Source organism: Mus musculus, chromosome 16, assembly GCF_000001635.26.
Source record: "Mus musculus strain C57BL/6J chromosome 16, GRCm38.p6 C57BL/6J".
Lineage (NCBI taxonomy): Eukaryota > Metazoa > Chordata > Mammalia > Rodentia > Muridae > Mus > Mus musculus.
The window spans coordinates 49979706-49997738 of NC_000082.6; the positions used below are offsets into that span (position 1 = coordinate 49979706).

The 18033-nt window shown below is 42.3% G+C and overlaps 1 long non-coding RNA gene across 1 annotated transcript; it reads left to right on the forward strand.

Moving 5' to 3' along the window:
• The first annotated feature begins 754 nt into the window (after positions 1-754).
• Positions 755-17770, forward strand: Gm6936 (predicted gene 6936). The gene is made up of 4 exons (NR_045001.1): positions 755-1000; positions 10658-10813; positions 15901-16033; positions 16874-17770. It is a non-coding gene; the product is annotated as a predicted gene 6936 (long non-coding RNA).
• The last annotated feature ends 263 nt before the right edge of the window (positions 17771-18033 follow it).

Sequence of the window (18033 nt, forward strand, 5' to 3'; positions counted from 1 at the left end):
CATTGAACCTCACCAATTTGGCAAGAACCAGGCATCCTCCTGCCTCTGTCACCCCCGCATTAAGATTGCATCCCACTCAGGGTTGATTTTATTTCTCCCTGGTTTATTATTGTTTATTACCTTATTATTATTTACATGCTTTGCTCGTTTTATTGTATGTGGATGCTGGTGGTTCCAAATTGCAAGCTCAAAAATCTTATTGCTTTTCTGGCTTGAAGACTAATCATGATATATTCTAATTTTTGTATTTGCTTTCTTTGATTTTAAGAAAGTACACCCCACATACACAACACACACACACACACACACACACACACACACACACACACCCCTCTTGTATAGAGGCCTGAGACCAAATAGAATAACAAGGCATATGTAATTTTCTCTATCAATGCTTTTCTGTTTCTCCCCTCTTCTTTCTCGGTTTTTAGTGTCCTCAATATTAGTTTGCACTGAGGAATGGATGTCTGTGCCATGAAGAGGGAAGTGCGTAGAAGGGAGATGGAGGCGGGGAAGGGAGGCTGGCAGATTTCTTGGCAGGAGCAGAGCAGTGAGCTGAGCTGCTAAGGGGGTTAGGGTAGCTGGAAAAGAGCCTGGGAGGCAGGTTGAAATTGCATGGATAAGAGAAGACAGGCCATTTGGAGCCCCAGTAGGCTTCTCAGCAGGGAGAGCCAACATTCCAGAGAAGGCCGCCTGTAAGGAAGGCCCAGGGCCAAGGCACAGGGCACAGCCTGCTCGCCTGGGTCTCCATGCCAGCTCACAGGAGCAGGGCAAAGCTGTTCTTACTCTTCGGCTGTGGGTTGAGGGGGCCATTTCCTCTCTTGTATTCTGACTTTGGGTAGCGCGGAGGACACCGATTCCAGGCCTCAGGATTCTTCTGTTATGTAAGTGAAGCAGACTGTGTGATGAGATTCCGAGTGACAGACGCTGTGGAGTGCTGGGGACCACGGCAGGCTGAAGTGGGCCGACATAATGGCACGCCAGCACTTTTACCCAGCAGGTATGAGGCCCAGGGTGGCAAATATTCCAGTTTTTCTGAAGAAGTTAAAAATCTGAAGGCGTTTTGAATTCAAAGGAGAAGAAAGGATTCAAAGAAGGGGGTCTAGAGAAAGGGAGGTTTTAGGTTTTAAAGCACTGGCTTGTTTTACTTTTTTTTCCTACTAAACTAAAACTCAGTGTATGCCAAATATAATGTGTCTGCTGGCTGGGTTTAATTTGTAGACCACTGGTTTGAGATGATTTGAAATAAAATCATATAAGATTGCTTCCCCTGAAGTCTGCTTATGCCTATGCCAAATGTAATGGCCCCTAGAAAGACACACACTTAGTGTCTGTCTGTTTCTCACATGGCATTCCTGGAGACACCATAAGGAATCTATGATCAATAGTATGTGATTTTCAGCCTTCTATGAGTTTAGAATATTGCTGAAGCAGTATTCTTCTCAGGAAAGTTAGGTAATGGATCAATATATGATTTGTTATCAAAACAACAGATCTGATCAGACATGCCAAAGCCACCTTAAAGTGAAGGAAGCAGGTACGTGGGAAGATGGTTTGGTTGGCAAAGTGGCTGTCGTACAACCATGAGGACATGAGTTCAAATACCCTACATCCACATTAAAATCACAGAAGGCAGACTGTGCCCATAGCCCAGGACAGAGGGGTGAACACAAGAGAATTCCTCAAACTCCCCTGGCTAGACAGTCTAGCTGAACTATGAACTTCAAGGCCATCTACAGTCCCTGTCTCAAAAAGTAAAGATGGTGAGTGGTTGAGAAGACATGTCAACCCTGGCCCTCCACAAACACATGCATGTATGTGCACGTGCATAGTGTACCCATGCGCTGTGGCTAGACACAACACACACAACACAGAATAAAAATAACTAAAAGGTGGTCTCCTGTAACCAGTGTAAGAGTGAGGGCAGGAGGCAAGTATTTACAGCCTCAGTGCTGGAGAGACAGACATGGATGGATTTCAGGGCTTGCACCCAGGGTTTGGACAAACCCTGCCCCCCCAAAAATAAATAAATAAAAAATAAGGTGGGGAGCAATAGAAGACACCCAGTGTTTGCTTCCTAATGTCAGCACATGGGTAAGTGTACTTGTGCAATTGTGTGCGGGTTTTGACCTTGCATACATGTACACACATGCACACAGCAGCAAAGACCTCTAGGCTTACTAAACTCAAGTGTAGTAAAATCAGGGGTTGTGGAAGTACAGAAGATGCTTCTCACTCTTGTATCCTCAGCACTTGGCACATAGAAAGGATGCTCAACAAAAAATATTCCTTGAATAAAAGGATAAAATTAATGAGCCTGGGGAGGGAAGAAGTCAGTCTCGTGAACTAAGCCAGTGAGGAATTAGGCAAATATTTTCATTATTGGCATGATGATATTCAACAGAGAGACAATGAGTTCAAGGGTCTGAGCATTTGGTCACTAGGTCCCCATTGTTGCTAGGGGATGGGGATGTGTTACCAGTTCTCTCTGTAACCCATATTATAGTTGACAAGCTATTTGCCATCTCTGCTGAAATGTCTGCTGAACCTCCTAATGACCAATTAAGTTTCCTTGACATTTTGACGCAGGAGAAAAGGGACCCAGACACTATGCTCATGTAACAGCCTGTCTCATAATGAGTGTGCTGAGTCCCTCATCAGGGTTCTGGTTGTTTCGTGATTGGCCCATTGTCTCCCTGGGCAAGGTGCCACTCTCAGTTCCTGTGTGTGTGTGTGTGTATGCAGCCAGCCTCCATGGGTTCTGAGTCATTGACCCTCTACTTCTGCAACTGTCACCACAGACTAAGAAACTAAAAGGTCCCTTGCAGGCAGGACGCGTTGCTGTGGATTACAGAAGAAGGCAATGCTGTCTGGGTTATCAAGCGAAGCTCAGAAACTAAAGTAATCAAAGTTAGAAATGTTGGTACATACAAGTAAATCCAGCACTTGGGAGATGGAAGCGGTTCAAAACCAGTCTAGGCTACCTAGAAAATTCTGTTACAGAAGAGCAAGGGCATGGGGTGTAACTCTGTGGAGACTGCCTAGTATACACAAGGCTCCTCAGAATGAAAAAATTTCTCCCTCTCCCTCTCCCTCTCCCTCTCCCTCTCCCTCTCCCTCTCCCTCCCCCTCCCTCTCTCTTTCTCACACACACAGACAGAGAGACAGAGGATAAAGAAGCTCGTAATAAAAATCTCTTTGCTGTATCAAAAAGTTGGTTTTGAAGGAGAGTTAAAGTTTGTTAGGTGAAACAAAATGCCTGACTGAAAAACTTAAACTTTATCTGACATCCCGCTAGAGGGGAAACTGAAGTTCTTCGTGGACTTAGATCATCTGATATGAAGAGAAAGTGCTCTGTTGCAATCTCATTATTGTTCAGAATTAACAAATCAATACTGAAGGACTTTGTGAGAGTCAAACAGGACCCTCCCCAAAGATGTGAGCTGACTGCAAATATCCTATGCTGGATCTCTAGGATTTGAGAACACAGTGTCGCCCCCCCCCCCCCAACACACACACATTAGCAGAATAAGCTCAAACATGAAAACCATAGTGTGAGAAATGCCTCAGTAAAATCAGACTCCATCATGATTAAGAGCCATCTCTGCTGAGCCTGGTAAATCAGTAGCTTAGGATTCTGTTGTCCTTGTGCACATTTCCTGCATAGGCATTTACAATCCCGAAGAAGACCAAGCATGCTAGCATGTAAGTTGTGTCCATGTGATGCTCCCAAATTTAAGAGTAAAAGACAACTTCTGGTCATAACTGGGTCTCCTGGTCACAGTTCCATGACAAGTTGTGGATGATCAGCACAGACAGGTGTTCATAGGGCACCTTGGACCAGCTAGGGGAATTTGTAAGTGTCATTGATGCCTTGAATTGGAGTTTCTAATGTTCTGTGAGCTCTGAACCCATTCTTTAAAGTAAGATGTGTCTAGATTTCTAATTCATGAGGTGGAGTATTCAGACTCTGTCTCATGTATGAGAGAGTTTCTTCTGGTACACTTCTGTGGGAGAGGGTAGGAAAGTTTAGCTTAACAAGGAGCACAAGATTTAGTGAGCCCAAAACTTCTTACAGTATTTGTTACAAAGGAGGAAATAGTAACTTCACAGTGAATATTCAGGTACATACCACCTTGATTAAGTGATGACAGAAGGACATCAACATTGCTGAGGCAGGGACATCATGGCCTTCAGCCATTGATAGGTAATGGATGTTCCCAGACAAATCCATATCTCTAACATAATTATGAGGAATCATTGCACACATCATCTAAGCTGAAGGATGCTCTGCTATGTAACCAGCAAGTAAGGTTTCTAAAAATTATTTATTTTATTTTTTGAAATTATATTTACATCACTTCCCATTCCCTCCAAGTCTTTCAATATACCCCTCCTTGCTCCCTTTCAAATTCATGGCTTCTCTTCACATTAATTATCGGTGTGTGTGTGTGGGGGGCATGGATGGAAATTAAAGAAGACACACACACACACACACTATATATATATATATATATATGGAATAATACATATGGAAGTTAGAGAAGACATAAAGAGGAGATGAAGTACTATTTATTGTAGCATAAACTGTAGACTCATAGAAACTAAATGCAATATCCTGTGTATCCTAAAATGTGTCTGTATTGAGAAGAGATGCCAGCAAAAGTTATCAGTTGCAAGAGTTAATAAAACATGGAACATGGACAGTGATTTATTCAGGTTTGGAAACAATAGAGTATGGACAAAATGTACTGCAAGCTTGTTTTTATGAGATGTGTTTGAAGGGATTCTAAAAATAAACAAACAAAACCTAACAAATTCTAACGGTGAAGCCCATCAAAGTCCAAAATCCTTATACATCCATTTCAGGGAGTTCCGGACTAAGCCACTAGTTAAAGTCAAGGTGTGTTTTGTTTTAGTTCTTAGATCCATAAAGACAGATAGGCCTTTGTCTACATTTTCCATAGCCAATACACCTTCGTCTCTGGGAGCCTGTCATCTCTGTTCAGGCCCCAGGCTCGTCAGAACAATGTGAAAACAGATTGGCTAGACTGTCTGTCTGCAGAAGGAAAACATTGCAAAGCCATGATCCCAAGTAATTATAGCAACTATTGTTTTTGTTGAGACAGTGTTCCATGTGTCCTAGGCTGGCCTTGGATGTGCTAGGTAGTCATAGATGTGACTCTTTTGTTGTATTCCCAACACCTCCTAAGTGGTAGAATTACAAGTGCACACCCCAGTGCCTAGTTGATGCCATGCCATATCTAGAAATCATATCCAGTGTTTCACACCTCCTGCGCTGCATCCCTGGGCCCCACAGTCATAGAGGAGTTACTGTGACAGTCTCGGGTCATATTTGTGTTACACTTAGTCCATGCCAAAATCAAAGCACCTTTTGCTGTACCAATTCATTGAATTTCCATTTTGGCCTGATGAGGTTAGGAGCTGTTATTGTGCCCATTTTACGCTCAAGGAAGCCAAGGCCAGAGGAAATCCAGCATCCTGCCCAAGAGAGTCAGGGTAAAGCCAGACTTTGATCCCAGAAAGATAGATCTAAGAACCATCTCCCAAATAGCTCTGTCCAATTAGTTCTGCCTCATTACCCTGATGATTTATTAACCATGCAGGATTTGTACACACATATCTATCCGAGTTTTCTTCCCCATCCATAAAAAGAGTGGAACAGGCAGAAGAGCCGGTCTGGGCTCATGAGGCTCTGGAACCAAGGCTAGGTTTCTTCTGTCCCTCTTTGCTTTGCAACATAGCAAAACAAACGAGTCCCCTAATAGCATCAGAGAAGCCTGCCCTCCCTGCTCCGTGTTTCTCAGGAGGAGAGGTTGCAGCATTGAAGCCGTGGCTATAAATACCAGAGTTAATGAGGGAGGACTCCTGGAGACCTAAATGTATCCATTTTACGGGTTTGTCATACATCAGGTTAATATGATTCTGACAAATAATTGTATTGAAAACCGGACAGGGACTTGAATGTTGCTGCTCCTTTTGAATCTTACAGCAGAGTCTTCTGGCTAATTAAAAGGTGATGATACTGGCTCGGAAATGCAGAGCAATACTATAACAATTTGTGACATTTAGACAAAGGAGTGTGTGCACACCCCACCTTGGCACATACTATGTGACTGTCATTGTCTAATTTCCTTAACAAGCACAGTGACTCCTTTATACAGACGGTTGAGCAGTGAGACCTGGTGTGGATGCTGAGGAGGAGGCAGGGATAAAGGAGGAATTGGTTTGTGCCTTTTCTTTTCGTTTTAAAACTAGCTTTGGCTATTTCTCCCACTCTCTCATTTCTTGCTTTCCTGTAGTTCTTTATGTAGGGGTGCATCCTCGTGGGCTTTTCGCCATCCGCCTTGGCATGTCAATTGCTAATGTCCTTGTTCGAGACATTTTTAGGCAGTCATGATAGTGAAACTTCATGGGTGTGGTATCACACCAATTGATTTACAAGGTCAACCTTGCAAACATACATAGAAGTAACGTTATACAGACTGAGCAGGATGTGTGTGTGTGTGTGTGTGTGTGTGTGTGTGTGTGTGTGTGTGTGTACATAAATGCCTGTAAGAAGAATTGCTGAAAGGAGGTCACAGAATATATACATATACATACATATATGTATATATATATATATATATATATATATATACACACACACACACACACACACACACACACACACACACATATATATATATGTGGGTTTGAAAGGAGGAAAGGGAATGGAGAAATCATGTAATAGTATTATAAACTAAAAAATAAAAGATATAAAGTTTTTACAAAGTAGCATTAATTTTAAGGGCTTTCACATGAAAAGGACGTATAGATTAGATGAGTCCCTGAAACAAATTTTCAGTAAGAACATGTCAAACCACAATGGTAGCTTCGTCTCTGACCCTAAGGATGACTTATTCCCTCTAGGGTTAATTACAGTGGCCTCTGAGAGGAAAGGACTTCTTACTAGTGAAAAGAGAAAAAAAAAGACACTCTGAAGCTGTGACATTTGCCGTCATGTAATTGGGATGCCCTGAAATCCTGGAGAGCAAGCACTTCTGGGAAAAACTGACCTGGGAGGTGACATGCAAGTCCACGGGCCTCTCTTCACACTCAAGGACACCTCTACAGGACTACAGGCTGTTTGCCACACAAGGGCATCACACAGAGTGGAAATAAAGGCTCCACAATTCAGTCCTTTCTATATTCATAAGCCCTACCTGGGGGTCAGGTCTGTCTGGGTTAGCAAATCTCCGTTCATGCACCTGGTTAGACCACAGAGGAGCCTGGCATCCTAGAGTACCTTAAAGGTACCACTTTCCTGTGCTTTCTATCGTCTTACCAAGCATCTGCTATCCTCTTTCACACGCTCCTACACAGCCATGCCCCATCTCCTGTGCAGCATAAAAGGGAAGGAGACACACCCATAGTTGTACTAATCACCGTGTCCTTGACTCTGTTGGCACTGTTCCCCTTCATCAGGAACTTCACTCCCTTCACTGTACTTCCTCTTCTGACCATCACCCCTCAAGAGATATCCGGCCGTTAGCTACAGTGACATACTCCATCAGATATCCATACCACATCCATATTCTTGTAACTGAATCCAGGCTAGACCTTGTGCAAAGTGAAACTTAATGTCAAATGTTCTTTTCCCACCAATAATTAACCCACCACCCATTAAATTAAAAGTCTTGATCTCAATAGGGGTTTTTCTTTTCAGTGTGTGTGTGTGTGTGTGTGTGTGTGTGTATGTGTGTGTGTGTGTTTGGTGCATATTTGTGTGTGTGTGGTTGGTATGTATGGTATGTGTGTGGTGTATATATGCATATGTGTGATGTGTATATGTGTATGTGTGGTGTTTGTATATGTAGTATGTATGTATGTGGTGTGTGTTGTTGTGGTGTGTGTACATGTATGTGGTGTGTATGTATGTGTATGTGTGTGTATATGTGTGGTGTTTATGATACATGTATGTATGGTGTGTGCAGGTGTGTGTGAAACTGAATGTACCTATTCAAATGTTTTCTCACTAATAATCACCCATTAAATGTCCTGATTTCAAAAGGTTTTTTTTTCCTTTTCATTGTGTGTATGTGGTGTATAAGTGTGTATATGTATGTGTATGCATGCTGTCTGTGTGTGGTATGTGGTATTCGTGTATGTGCTGTGTTTATGTATATGTGTATGTGTGTGATGTATGTATATATGTGTGCTGTGTGTGTGTGTGTGTGTGTGTGTGTGTGTGTGTGTAGTGTGGTGTGTGTGTGTGTGTGTATGTAGTGTGTGTGTCTGTGTGGTGTGTGTGTCTATGTGGTATATGTGTATGTCTGTGTGTGTGTTTGTGTGTATGTTTGTGTGACTCAGTGTTGGAGAGGGAAGCCAGAGGTCAACACCAAGTGTCTTCCTAAATTGCTTTCCTTCTTATTTTTTGAGACAGAGTCTCTCACAGAACCTGGTGCTCATCAGATAATTTAGATTAGCTGAACTCCAAAAGCTCCATCTCTACACTCCAAGTGCTGAGGCTACAAGTGGGCATAACCATGCCCCACCTTTACATTTTATTACTTCTTTGAGAATTTTATGCAATTTAGTTTAATCATATGTACCCCTCACTCCTCCCCCAACTCCTTCCAGATCCACCCCAACAACTTCATCTTTCTTTTTTTTTTTTTTTCATGACCCAGTTTGTGCTGCCCTCATAGGTGTGGGTGCGGGATCATCCACTGGGGCATTTAGGGTTCACATCACTAAAGAAAACAGATTTTCCATCCCCTCAGATTATTCATCCATCTGTATCCTTTCAGTTAGGAGTGGGGGCTCACGAGTCCCTTTCCACTCCATGCAAACATGCTGGCTAGTTTGATTGTGTGCAGATCATGGGAGCGTAGCCATAACTGCTTTCAACTAGTGATTGGAGCCATCCTGCCATGTCCAGAAGACACTTCTTCTCTGGCCCTCCCCTTCCTCTAACTATTACAATCTTTCTGCCCCTCTTGAGGAATGGTTCCTAAGACTCAGAGGAGGGGTTGATGTCCCATTTGTGGGTGAGCACTCCAGTGACAGGTGCTACACTGTGGTCATTTGTGAGTTTCTGTGAATATCACCATCCACTGCATGAAGAAACTTCTCTGAAGCGGCCTGACAGTTGCATTACTAGATGGTATTGAGGTACACATTTAAAGAGCAGTTAATGTAGCGAAAGAGTAGTAAGTAGGGGGCCTCTGAGCTCCTCCAAACATTGGTTCTTGATTAGCTTCAAAGAACCGGCCATGTGATTCCTTCTGCAGAGTGGGCCTTTAAACCAATCATAAAAGCAGGTCCCATAACCTTCATGTCACTTCTTCACCCATGGGTATATCTTGTCATGCTAGTCATTACTATAGTTCACAGGGTTCACAGCTGGGAAACAGTGTTGATGACTTTTCTCCTAGCAGCCTACATATAGCACCTTCTGCTACTATGAAATCCCAGGGAGACGCTTCTTGACCAACACCAGTTTGATTTTCCCATGTCTTGTGAACAACATGTGAAGTGTCTTCAACAACAGGGTCTTAACCATTAAGTTGTTGTGGGAAAGCAAGGGCAGTTATGCCCAGCCTTTCACATGTGTTTTGGGGTTCCAAACTCAGATCCTCATGGCTTGTACTACTATAGACATTTTCCAACTAAACCATCTCCATAGTCTCAGCATTTGCTTTAGAAAGACCTCTGAAGCCACACCATGTCAGGCTATTAAGATAAGTGCCATGACTTCGAGACGCTAAGGCATCACCAGGAGAAATGGCCTCAGTTCTTAGAGACAGCTGCTGTTTCTTCCATTCTAAAAGTTACTGGTGGTGAAGGATCCTTCACAGGTAGCTTAGCACTGGCCCAGAGACCCTCTGTCTGGTCCAGAATCATCTCACCATGTCTTCTCGCTATCGATTAGTACATGCAGGAAGCCCCTGACTGTAGGAGATCAGAAAGAAAATAGAGAAAACCCCCAACAGAAGCTAGGCTCTCAACCCAGTCTTTGGGGAACATGTTTTCCTTTAAAACAGACAAGCAAACAAACGTCTTTGCGTTCTCTCTCTGTGTCTCTGTGTCTCTGTTTCTGTGTCTGTCTCTGTCTGTCTCTCTGTCTCTCTGTCTCTGTCTCTGTCTCTGTCTCTCTCTCTCTCTCTCTCTCTCTCTCTCTCTCTGTGTGTGTGTGTGTGTGTGTGCTGAATGCATGTAGGTTCACATGGCACAATATATATGTGGAGGTCTAAGGACAACCTGTGAAAATTGACTCTCTGTTCCTACAATTGGGCTCTGGGTATATAGCTTGCCAGTAAGTGCCTTCACCCATAAAGCTATCTCACCAGCCCAGAAAAATGCTTTTCTTTTTGACCCACCAATCTCAAGAGAGGATAATGTCTTACATTCCAAAAAGCAAATAGATGGAACGAGATGATATCCATTGTTCCAACTGAACCTCTTGTTCAGCTCCCCATCCAACTTTCTGTAACTCATAAAATCAGCACACTTGCCACTCATCCCCCAAGATCCGAGTGGTTGCATGGCTCTGGACAAATGGGCAGGTGGCTCCACACAATGGGGCCTGGATGAGCTCTTCCCTCCTTCCCGGACATAAGGAGAAGGATTAACTCAATTTCTTTCCTGTTAGCAAATGGCAACACAAACGACTGGGAAGTCACTATGAATTTCATCCCAGAGGAAGCTGTGGATGTGCTTGCTAGAAGAGATTTGATGTCTCCCTTCTATCAAGTTTGGATCTTCCATCCTGACTACTATCCCATGCATGTCTGTGCTGCTACAAGAAGTGAGCAACTGTAAATATGTAGAGGTGGGAAAGAGTGCATGGTCAGAGAGAGCAAGAATGCAGAGAATGGTGGCAGGCCAGAGTCCTGCAAGGCAGTACTCATTTTCAGCTTTGTTTTATTTTAATACTAAAAACCAAGAGAGGCTCCAATGAATTAGGACTAAATAAATGGGATGCAGATAAACTGGTCTAGATTTTCTAAGGTCAGGGAGCCTAAATTCCTGGATTAGATTGGATCTATTTGAGCACTAAGAGCTGTTGGAACCTGGGGAATGTTCTAGGTGAGGAGAGAAGGAAACGGGTTGTCAATAGTTAAGTATTTGTGTACAGGCACTTTTCTGTTAGCTCTTAGTCCAGCTAACAGGTGGCCATGTAGTGACAATTCCTCTTCAGTGAAGCCAAGCCTTGGCATTTGCAGACCCTGAAGCGCAACCTCAAACTGGATGAGGAACAAAAGTTTCTGAAGGTTGCTCTGCAGGTCTGTGCCATCCTGTGCACAGGCTCCCAGAAGCAGCAATGGCTGGCCAGTCAGGGTCATTATGGCCATAAGGGAGGTGTCTTATCCTAAAGTTCAGGACTTGCAATTTCTGAAATTTAATGATGGCTTTGGGACTTATTAACATGTGAGAGCATACTTTGGAGCCAATGATTATCTGTTGGGTGACCTTGACTATGAGGCAACCATCTGTAACTTTCCTTGTAGAGTACACTAGAAATAGTACTGGCCTTGGAATGACATGATCCATCCTAAATTACTCTAGAAATCTGTACACTATTTTCTGAGAAACAGGTTGTGGATGGTGGGCCAGGATAATCCTTCTAGAAAGAGGTGGTTTTACTTAGAAGGGATCTACATATAAAACTGCTAAGTTAGAATTTGTAAAATATCTAAGTTTTTTTTTCACTTACTTAAAAGTAAGTTAGCTAGTCACGTTTATGTATGTATATGTATATATGCACTGATGCATGTTTTATTCATATATGAATATATGTGCATATGTATGCAGAAATATGTATATGGTTTTCGTTTTTTATGTGTAAATACACATACATCCCATACATACATGCACACATAATATTTGAGACCTTTGGGTCAGAGGCAAAGCCCAGTGATGACTTTTCAGCAGGAATTCAAGACAAGGCTGTGTAGGTCAGGGTACCAGGCATACAGTTGAGAACGTAATTGGAGAGCCCAGTTAATTAGGAAACTCTGATCTATATGGACCTGGGAGAAATCTGCACATCTTCCCCACAGAGTAAAACATTATCTTTACTCTGAAATTTCATCTAATCTGTCTGTAAAGGAAAAGAAGGTTTTTATCTTTACTACTTTGAAGCATCTCCAGGGAGAGAGATGTCTTGAAGCTTTACTAACCTGAACATCTCCTTATGCAAACAGTTTAAATTCAGCAGTGTAAATGTTTTCGCTTAGGAGATCTTGACTGTGAAGCAATGTAAGCTATTCATGGAGAATGGACTTCCTCAAAATACCTGTATGTAAAATACAAATGTCTATCTTTCAACACAGGTCCCTTTGGATATACACAAACCCTCAGCAGGATTTTTATACAATTATAATACCCTATACTGTAGCGTTTTGGAGACTAGAAGAATAGACTAGGGTAGTATGGCCAACTCTCATATTTAATCCCTCTACTTCTGGTGGCATATAGGAATTGGTATTCTTTTTAAGGGGCACTGGGGCTCAGGTGTTTAGGGCCATGGTGATCAGTAACATGTGTGGTGGGATAAGGAATACCTTAATGTTCTAACAAGGAAAACATCAGGGGAAAAACATCTGCCTGGTGGATTTCTCAAAGGTATGAGGACACTCTCGAACTTGTCCACAAGAATAGGACTCTTGATTCAGAGGAGTATTACACTTGTAGCACAAGGATGTGCTTGTTCACTCTAAAGTGTAATTGGCTGGTTGAGTTCTTTTTGACCTAGAGAGGGAGGCAGAACCATTCTAAAAGAATTAAACCCAGAAGCCAGGTGTCTTGGTTAGGATTTCTATTGCTGTGAAGGGACACCATGGCCACAGCAACTCTTATAAGAAAACATTTAATTGGGGTTGGCTTACAGTTCAGAGATTTAGTCCATTATCATCATGGTGGGAAGCATGGAGATAAACAAACATGGTGCTGGAGAAGAAGCTAAGAGTTCTACATTTGGACCAGTAGGCAACAGGGAGATAGTGAGGTGCTGGGCCTGGCTTGAGCATCTAAAACGTCAAATCCCACCTCCCAGTGACATACTTCCTCCAACAAGGCCATTCCTCCAATAATGACACTCCCTATGAGTCTATGTGGGCTAGTTTCATTCAGACTACCACAATAGGGATAGCAGCTCAGAACTGTAATCCTAGCACTCAGGAAGCTGAGACAGGAGGATTAGCCTGAGTTTCTGGCCCACCTAGCTTCCAAGATAGCCTTTGTTACAAGGCAGGGACCTGTTTCAAACAAAACAAAACAAGATGAAACAGGTCCTGAAGAATTTTGACTTTCATCCACCTTCTTTGGATCCAAATCCCTTTGACTTATTTGTATAGTGTCCCTTTGTTAACAGTTATCTCCCTTGGCATTCTCAAAAGGAGACAAAAGCATTTGCTTCTCTTTGATGTGTGAGATCTGACACCAGCAGTAAAGTCCTCAGCAGTTGTGTGGCAGACAAATTTTTTCAGAGGCCATTTATCTTGGATAACCCTGTCAAGGCCCTCTTGTTTTCTGCTTCAGCCCCAGTCTCCTTACCTTGTCTAAGCAGGAAGTGTACTGCCTCAGTCTCTACTCCGGGAGGTAAAAAAGAATACTGTGAATAGACAAGGCTGCTCTTAGTTAGATGTTTAATGTCAGTCAAAGATCAGGCAAATGGTGGTTATTTCATGGCCACCTGATGGTTCTTCCCACCAAGGCGGTAATGTGGGATCCATTTTTCAAGTTCATTTGCTTCCACATAGCCCATGGTGTCTATTGTACATATAGATGATCCTTAAACATGGACCTCCATCTCCAGCCTCCCTCCAGACCCAGCTGTAACAAATGGCACAATCTAATGTGTCCTCAATGAATTCACCCTTTCTTTCATGGACCTTCTCCTTCCATAATCCTTACAGTGAAATCCCACTTCTTCCCCAAATTCCAAGAGACACAGAGACCATTTCCAGGTCCTTTTTTCTCAATATCCGACTTCCAGAGCAAAGACACATTAAATCAAATTTCCAAAACTGTGTCTGAACTGTTCCCTGTTCCCCTCTTGGCCCTTCCAACCTCTCATCATTTCTTCCTTGCTCTTAATGAGCTCCACACAGTTTCCTTCACTTTAATTGTCTCACCTCTCCAAAACTTACAGAATCTATCAACTCGACAATCATTACTGAAACCCAAACATGATTAAACTGTCTTCCCATGCCTTCTGCTGTTCTTAGAATAAATCCCTAAGCCCTATGACTCACAAAACTTGTCTCATGATTCTCAAAGCACCTTTAGGTTTGAGCTTACAAGGGATCATGAGGTTGCTCACATCCGGGTATGTGAGTCAGAGATGCCGAAAATTCTGAACTGAGAGATGGGGTTATGTCCAGGAAGAATCAGGCCGTTCAGAAAACCAACAGATATGGAATTGGAAACCACTAGTTGGATGCTCATCACTGTTCCAGACTAATTTCCAGTTATTGAAACTATTTCACCTTGTGTTCAATCCATCTCAAACTTTGTGGTTCCTGGGAATATTTGTGCATCTGCCTTTTCCTCCCTCCCTTCTCTGATCAGCCCCACACTCTTAAGTTCCTAATTTGCTAACATCTCCCTATTCATCCTTGTAGATTTGGCTTTAAGATTACTATTGTCCCTTCTGTAGCCTGTGTCCGTAGACAGAGCTTTAAAAGCATCCTATATTTACTCTCTGTAGGTGTGTTTTTAGTGTTTTTCACTGCCAAGAATCTCTTGTAGCACAGTGACACATAGACAGGAAGGACAAGACAGCTTATATCAAATGCTTAATGTGTTTTAAAAGCTATTGAAAATCTAATATTTGTTCTAATTTTCTTTTTAAAAAACATTCAAAGCAACAACAACAACATTGTTTGACTATGTCACCAAGGCTGGTCTCATTAAATTGTGCTCCACCTATTTCAACTTCCTAACTACCTGAGATTATAGATGTGGGTTACTGTGATATATCTGTCTCGTGTAAAGTTCAGATCAGGTAATAAGAGATACTACATAGCATACTGGAGTTGGAATGAAGACTACTTCTAAAGGGTCCAAATGTGCATTCAGCTCTACATCTGTATACAGACATAATAACCAAGATGCCTTTGCCTTGTGTACTCTACATGGGGAACTCAACCCTCATCTCTGCCTACTAGCTGTGTGACCTTGGGGCAAATTGTTTAACATCTCTGTAGCTCAGGTTATAGAAAGCAAGCAAAGAAACACACAAAAAAAGTTTACACAATGGTAAATTAAAATCTGCCACATATGGTTTTGGGAGGTTAAATGAGATGACATATAGCAAGTGCTTAAAAGAGATTATATAGTCATTGATTAATATTATTAATTAATTAATAATATTATGATTCATGGAGAGAGTGCTGCAAAGGAGCATATATTAAAGACATTAGTTCTTCATATCTGTTGTACCCATTATTAATATTTCTTGCCATGGTATTCCTCAGGAAATGTTATATACCCACTCCAATAATAGATTTATAGGTTTTGAAAGGAAGGTGTAAATGTCTTGCATTTTAGCCAAAAATGGCCCAGAGAAGCTGTGTATTAGTGCATGAAGGTCTAACTCCTTCTATTGTGGCTTCAATGTACATTGGTTTCATGATTTTATTTAATAGTGTTATCATTTGGAGCCAGCCTTTACCTCCCCATAGACAATCACTGCTGTTCACCATTGCACTCAAAGGTTTTGTTGAATTTGTCACATAATGTTCGCTTGCCATGAGTAGAAGGATACCTCACCCTACCCTCCAATCCTACAGCTTTAAGTCTTTAGACTTCTTTAGGCATTCCCTACATTGATGATACTTGGAGCCATCTTGTTGCTACCCTGATTCTCTCTCGAAAACTCTTCCCTAGGACTACACCCTGGGTTAAAGGCAACATCATCATTTGCCTGTACGGGCTGAGTTCTCATCAGTAAATATTTCATGTACCTGATTACTCCAGAGGGAGCAACAACGTGAAAACCTAATCTTGGAGATGGCTACAGGTAGGCAGTGGGGGTGGGGGGCTTATTTTCATCTTTCCAGAAGGGGAAATGATTTATAACTGTCAGAAATCTGATAAGAAGTTGACAAGTATATGAAATTGGTTATATAAATTATAAAACATAAGTCATGATTCTATTTGCTTTGTGACAAGAAAAACTGAGTAATTTTTCATGAAGATATAAACTAAATACAAATGGCTACAATATCCGAGCAGCTGTTTGCACTCCCTTCCTGAAAGCATCATGTGTTTGTTCCCTGTGCTGATGGATGGGTGCAGAGTTTGGACGCAGAGGAGGCAGGGTTGGGAGTGGAACGAAAGGTCCAGAGAGAAGCTGCCTAGAAACATCAAAGAGGAATTTCCCTTGTGTCCCAGATTGCTTGAAGCTGCATCTGCTTGGAGTGCTACAAGAGAAGCTTCTAGACAGAGGCCAGAGAGAAAAATCTCTCTGTAAGCCTTTTAAGCCATAGACAAGGCTGAAAACTGATTGTGGGTCTTCTCAAATGTGCAGCCCACAAGCTAATCATCACAAAAGCTGAGGTGGTAGCCCCACATGACCAAAGGTTCTAGGATACAGGGTTTCTTTTAAGTGATAAAACTGCTTGAAATCATAAAATTCCCTTCTGGATAATTTGATCACGGTAGCCCTGTATTTTCCTGTCAATTGACGAAGCAAAGGCAGATGCTGGCACTAAGTTTTTCAGTTCTTATCTGTAGGGATATGGAACAGTCACCCTCCATTTGCCTTAAGAACACCTCGTTGGTCCACTATATTTTGTGTATAACCTGCTATTTTTCAGATTTTTCTACCTCTGTTCATCTCTATCATCCTTCCTTTCAGGGTCAGAAGATCCAGCCTGTTCATCTCTGTCTCTGTACATTTTCAAGCCTAGAACACATTTTACGGAATCTGACTGAGCCACCACCCTGATAGTTTTGCCCATGACGTGAGTCAGGTGCTCCACCAACCCGTCAGACTAGGAGTGGTCTGTGTCTTTCATTGGACCTTGAAGGCAGACACTTTCCCACCAGTGTCTCTGCTTACACTAAGCCCTTCTGGAGCAGCCAACAGAATAGTATTTGCTGGCAGTCTCTTGCAGCCTTCCCTATAGCTCTCTCTGTGACTTCGTTTCTGGTCGTTTGCATTTTGCATGTAAGCTATTATCATTAACATTTATTACTGACCAAAGGCCACCAACTTGGAGATGCTGTTATTGCCCTGGTCCCCTGTGGTTCATAGTGAGCCACAGATCAGCAGCTCCTGCATCATTCAGCAGCTTGTTAGAAAGGTTGTATTCAGGCCAAGACCCACTGGATCAGAATGCGCTTGTTAGCAAGAAAGCCTAGATTGCGTCTACATACATGTGTATCGAGGCACTGCCATCTAGTCTGGCATGTCCCCACTCCTTGAAAGGCCCCTCCTGACCTCTATGCTCTATTCCAAAGAACAGTGACTCCTAGTGTCTTCCATGTGGTGAACATTTTCCTACAACTCAAACCCAGGCATGCGGCCAAACCAAATGTGAATTCACTTAGTGGGAATCATGGGACAGAATATTGGACATTGAGTTTTGTCGTTACTATATTTAACTCCTATTTCATAACCATTTTGCTCTCTCTGAGAAGGGTGGAGAATTATTTTAAAATGGTTCATCGCTCCATCCAATTTTATCTTAGTTACAGGGGCTACCTCGTTGTGATTTAAAAAAATGTTTCTGCTAGAACATTTCTTTTCCTTAAAAAAAAAAAAAAGATTTGTTTACTTTTTCATTTTATATATGGGTGTTTTTCTGCATGTACATATGTGTACCACATGTATGCAAGAGCCTGTGGAGGCCAGAAGAGCTTCAAATCCTCTGGAACTGGAATTACAGACAGTCGTGAGCCACCTTGGAAGCACTGGAAACTGACCCTTCTAGTCTTGACTACTGGCTGTCTTTCCAGATTCCCAAACATTGCATTTTCAGGGCAAAAGGTCCCATCACAGTTAGCCTTTGGAGA